Source organism: Octodon degus, unplaced genomic scaffold, assembly GCF_000260255.1.
Source record: "Octodon degus isolate 3935 unplaced genomic scaffold, OctDeg1.0 scaffold00002, whole genome shotgun sequence".
Lineage (NCBI taxonomy): Eukaryota > Metazoa > Chordata > Mammalia > Rodentia > Octodontidae > Octodon > Octodon degus.
In genome coordinates this window covers 7,701,894-7,707,717 of record NW_004524578.1, presented here as the reverse complement: position 1 = coordinate 7,707,717, position 5,824 = coordinate 7,701,894, and positions in this window count along the sequence as shown.

The following is a 5,824-nucleotide window of genomic DNA, read 5'->3' as shown; positions in this document are numbered from 1 at the left end:
ATGGTGCAACTAGGCTCTTTGCATAGTGACAAGTGTAGCACCTCCCTCTGGTCTTGCTGAGAGAGGAAGTGTGAGGAAGATCTCTTCAGGGCAGGTTAAATCCCTTTCCTTGCTGTCCTGAGCCTCTTGCTTTTGTCTATTATTTCCTTCTCTTTGTCTTTCACCCATTCTCCAAGGTACTTCTTTTCCTAGCTTCACACTTCCTTTTCTTCTTCTCCTGCTTTTCCAAAAGAAAGCAGCATCCTTTTTTCCACCTTTTACCTTTTTCACCTTGATCTTTAGAAGATTTTCTTTTGCAGGATGATGTCACAGCCCTTCCCCTCCTGTGAAAAGAACCATTTTAATCAAGATAAAACCCGCTATGGGCTCCGCAAAGAGGTCACCCTGAGCCATGTGTGTAGTACCAGTCCCACAAAGAGGCTATCCTTCCTGAAGAAGTTTTGAATTGAAAAGAATGTTTCTATTCATGACATCTTTCTAACTTAACAAGGTGAAGTTAAAAGACTAGCTCCTGAACTCCAGGAGCATCAAACTTTACATATTTTGCTTCACCATAACCCTACAATGGTGAACTATTCCAAGAAAAAGGCTTTTATGGCCATTCAAGGGAAATAACCTGCAACTGATCAAGGACCATAAAACAGGAGATGGACCCTGCTTGGGGGAGTTTTCCCCCGAGGTCATCTTGCCTCGGTCAGGAAGAAACCTTATGTCTAATAGTTTTATGCTGATTAGAAAAATCGACTTTTACCCTTGCACTCCAGCCTCTATCCAAAACCTTTTTGAGGTTAACTCAAGTCTTTGAGGTGAAAGAATTCAATATGTTTTCAAAACATCAAAAAATACTATATTAAATATATATGTCTATATGTATTTATAAACTCACACATGTATCCCTGATTAAGCATCTGAACATTATTACTTAGAACTCTGAAAAAAATCAAATTGGGTCAGAATTCAGTTAGGAGATTATTTATTATTTCTATTTTTACTGCTCTCCTAGTTCCTCTTCTCTTTCACCCCTCCTTCTCCTTAGCCACACAAGACACTCTGAATTGTGGTGTGCACTTCTGCTAATACCAAAGCAAATAAAAATGCCCTTCTAAGAAACAACCCCTTCCTGTGAATTCATATGTCAATCCCGTTAAATTGTTAAATTCCAACCGCTTTACTCAAGAGCCATTTATTCAAATGTATTTATAAAGCAAACACCAAAACCACCCACTGTCAGATGCTCACACATATGCACACTTAGACACCTCAACAGCCCGGCGACCTGACAGTAGGCACGGCTGCTATATTTTACGTTATTTGAAATGCAATAATTAGCGCCTGTTAAAGGAGGGAAAAAAGACATCACTACCATGCAGCAAATTGCTGGAATCAGTATGTTCCATTTTTTTCAAGACTCAGTGCTGAAAGGAAGATCCCTGCTCTAAGTTAATGTGATGTGGCTGTCACAATTTCACTTGCCAGCACTATGATATCAACAAATGGTTTCTAGTCTTTCAAGCAGGGAGACTGCCTTCCTAGGAATTCCTGGAGGGAGGTGAGCTAGAATGGATGCTATCTCATGTCTTCATTATTTATGTTCTAGTTTTTGAGATCTGCAATTTTTTTTCTACTTTAATTTAATTTTGTGGATTTGCATGAAAAATAAAATGTATTTGATGATGAAGATTAAGTCATTTCTTTCCTTCTTTCTCCATGAATTTTTTTATTTTTATTTTTATTTATTTATTTATTTTCCCATAATTTTATTGAGAAACAAATAGCAATGAGACAGTTTCAAACCAAATTGATAGGACAGTTTCAATAATTAACACATTGCATACATTCTTCCTAGTGGTTATTTGCTGTACAAGATTTCAGCGCACTGTGGTCAACTATGCAAACTTAGACTTTGACATATCTTACTAGGACAGAAGTATTCTCTTATTCATTACTCAAAAGAAACACCACTCAGAGTGGCTGATGTTTCTAAATGTATAAAATAATTTAATAGAGAGACCAACTTTGATTTCTTCTACTTTTTCACTTCTCTGGATTCACAATGAAGTTTTATATAGATAAAAGCATATAATAGCAAAATACTACCCATAGTGGTCCCGGTCCCAGAGCCCTAACAGCACAACTTAAACTGACAGCAGTACTTTTGCTTCATGCACAACAGTCAATTAAATTTATGAAAGTGGACCCAGGGTAGGTTCAAAGCATATGTATTCAGAATCACTTGAGCATTGGCAACAGGAGTGGGCCAGGCATCCCCATTCACACCACCTTTGAGTTCATCTTTCAGACTTTCCCCTGTTTAGTCCTGATTTTAAAATAAGAAGCTCAGTGCCTTCACTTCATCTTGAGGCTGATGAGCAAGCCACTGAACTATCATTCCATGTTCTAGTTTTCTCATGTTGTTGAAACACAGAGTTGTGTTATCAGGTGCACCACAGAAGACACTAGATTTAGAATTTTCTTTGAAATCAAAATGTGTTGTCTCTTGTGTTTTTCAGACATCGAATTCCATACCCCTCAAAAAAAATGTTACCCATTGAACTCAGTCACGTGCTCTGCCGCCAATCCTCTCCTCTTCAGTGGGAGCCTTGTCCCTTGCTGGATGCAGTGGGAAGCAGGAACTCTGAGGCCTTAGGTCTCCCTGGCCACTAGACACCAAAGGGACATCACTCTATCAATTTCTGAGAGGCTGGGACCTATGTTTTCTCGTAGTCCCTCTAGAGCATCTCCACTTGCACAAATGAGGCTCGTGTCATTATGGGATGTGTTCTGGAAGCAAATGGTGAGGAGAGACAGCAATTTATTTCACAACACTGAGTTCATTATTACTATGTCTTATGGAGGGAATCAGTATGTTTTAAGAAATGGTCAGGAATCAAGGATAGAGTGCTAAGAGCAACCCCAAACTACTATGCATGTGCATGTTAAAGTGTGTAAGTTTATGCATGTGGGTATGTGCTTAGGATTTTCTCTTCTTCTATTGAACATGGGTGATTTGGACCCCGCATGTGTGCAGGCATCACATAAACACGTATGAAACATGGCCATTGACATCCAGGAGTCTAGGGTCAGCTTGCACTTCTGAAGCTTTCTTGGAACAGACTGTTTTTCCTAGCTATAAGGCAATGAATAATCTACCACCCCATTAGACAAACTTAATTTCATTAGAGATTTAAAACATAAAAAGAATTTACAGCAATTTCTTGCAAAATGACTCACTGACCTCACAAGAAAGTAGTAAAAGGAACAAAAATTGGGAAAAATATGGAGCAAAAGTTGACTCTTTTTTAATGCATTGAAGGCCTGGGACAGGATTTATAATCTGTTCTTGTCACAGAGAGGCTGCAAGTATTTATATAAAAGGGAGGAATAGAGGAGAAATGCTGTTTGCACCCCTCCCCCTCACACCTCTCTCCACTCTTCTCTCTCTCTCCCTCTTCTCTATCTCTCTACAAACACATGTATACAAAATATATATGAATATAAAATATTATACAATTTTGTACAAATTATATATAATTATAAGCATTATATATAATGAAATTATACATTATGTATATGTAATTACATGTAATAAGTAATTATGGCCTGTTTATAAAGATAAAGCTTTTTAATAGTACAAATTTTGAAAGATAAAATAAAATCTATGAAGAAGATCAGCTAATGACCTGGTCTTTGCATCACATACTGTTAAATAGATAAACAAACTAAATGGCCCTGAAACTGATAGCAAAAAGCTAACATGCAATGTTCTTTGCCAAGGATAAACTTTTGGAATGCAAACAATAATTATACAAGGTCACTGTGCAACTGTGGCAAAATATGACAAAAACAAAGCTATGCTGTACTCAGGCTTGCATAGAAGGCAAGGGTGACAATGCCACATAACCAAAGAAGGGACTGAGCATCTTCTTATGTTGGGCAATCTGAGCAACTCCAGATCGCAACTGATAAAATGCCCAATTTTCAAATGCTGCAGTTTCTAAACAACATTTAAGCTCACAGTTCATCGTTCATTTATTAAATGTTACCCCAGATTAACCAGCCAAAGCCCAACACGCACACTATGCCTATTTAAAAACCTTCTCACTGAGGTGTAATTTTTGTATACTTTCCCGTGTTCCATAAAATTGATTAAACTGGGGCATTTGAGAAATATTAAATTTGCCTTTTATAGTTGGGTGCTCCCATGTTTGGTGCATATGTATGTATGAGTATTACCACTTGCTCTTGAATTTTTCCCCTAAGTGATATGTAAAGCTTTCTTTATTTCATTTCATCATTCTTGATTTGAAGTTGAGACTGTCTGTGAGCATGATTGCTATCCCTGCTTTTTTCTGAGGTGCTGGAGCAAGGATAGCCAACATTTTGTCCTAGCCCTTCAAGGTCAGTGAGGACTCAGGACATAAGAGAGCCTGTACTGTACATCCTGTAACTCAGTAGTGTCCCAAATTTTCTGTTCAAGGAGATTATGGGGTAACAGAGGAAAGTGATCAACAATGTAGAGTGTGCCTAAGGAGAGTCACTTAGAGAGAAAACATTCTCTCAGACTTTCACAGAGAGCAAATTGGTCAAGCTATGGCCATGACTCATCCACATGGCTGACACTGACAAAAGATCTATAAACCGCTGTAGAAGGTTTCAGGGTAAATCCTGAGGGAATTTGACTGACCTTGACAGATACAAAAGTTACATTTCTTGTTATAGAGGTCTTGATTTATCTTGGTCTTTACCATCCAGCAGAAAAGTATAAAAACAAGGTATAAAAAGTAAAACCATATTAATATGCTGAGCTGTAAAAGGCTCAAGTCAACAACTTCTAACATTGCCAGTTGTGGGGATAACCCACTACTTTTATGGGCTACTGGACTATATTGGATTATTTTGCAGAATTCACTCATCTGCTATATTTGAGTGGCAGTGTAATGCCTATCTCTGACAAAACTAAATATAAAAGGGGAATATAAATGAAGGAACAGTTTGTAGTAAAAAAATTATATATACAAAATAGGATAGATATACAGCTACTTACTCTTAGTTCAATGAGAAGAAAGATTCGTACTAATAATGTTTAGAAAAGATATCTTGTCTACATCTTGTGCTAGGAATAACTACTACAAAGAAAACAATGTGTAATGTATTAATTATTGCAATTGTCCCACTAACCTGTTTTGAAACTGTTTCATTGCTATTTCTTTCTCAATAAAATTAATAAAAAGAATAAAAAAGAAACATAAAGGGGTACATACAAAATAAATTAAAGGTAGTGATTACACCTGATTTTAAATTTTGCAGTTCTTATTTTATTAATCTTTTCAAAGATAATTTCAATACCTGCTTTAAATGTATTATTTAAATGCTACTTCCTATTGAACTATATAAAATGCATGAATTAAACAAATGTTATGCCTGACAATTTACAAAATATGTCACAAAGTTGTCTCTCATAAGTTTTTTTTCTACAACAATTTTGCAAGTTAAATTATGTTGGATATACTATCATAGGATTATATAGGAGTTTGTTCATTTTTACAAATTAAAGGACTAAAATTCAGAAAGAATGGCAATGAACCAGCAACTCTCAAGCCTGGGATTTAATTCCTGATGATTTAGTGTTTTACATTTTTAATTTTTGCTATGTACTTCAATATCTTTAACTTCAAAATAGTTCACAGTTTAGCTTATCTTTTTATACATAGTATATTAAAGCTCAATTTTTTCACACTCACTAAATTTATTTTACTTTATTTTTCCAACAATTTTATTGAGAAAAAATAGCAATGAGACAGCTTCAAATCCAGTTAGTAGGACA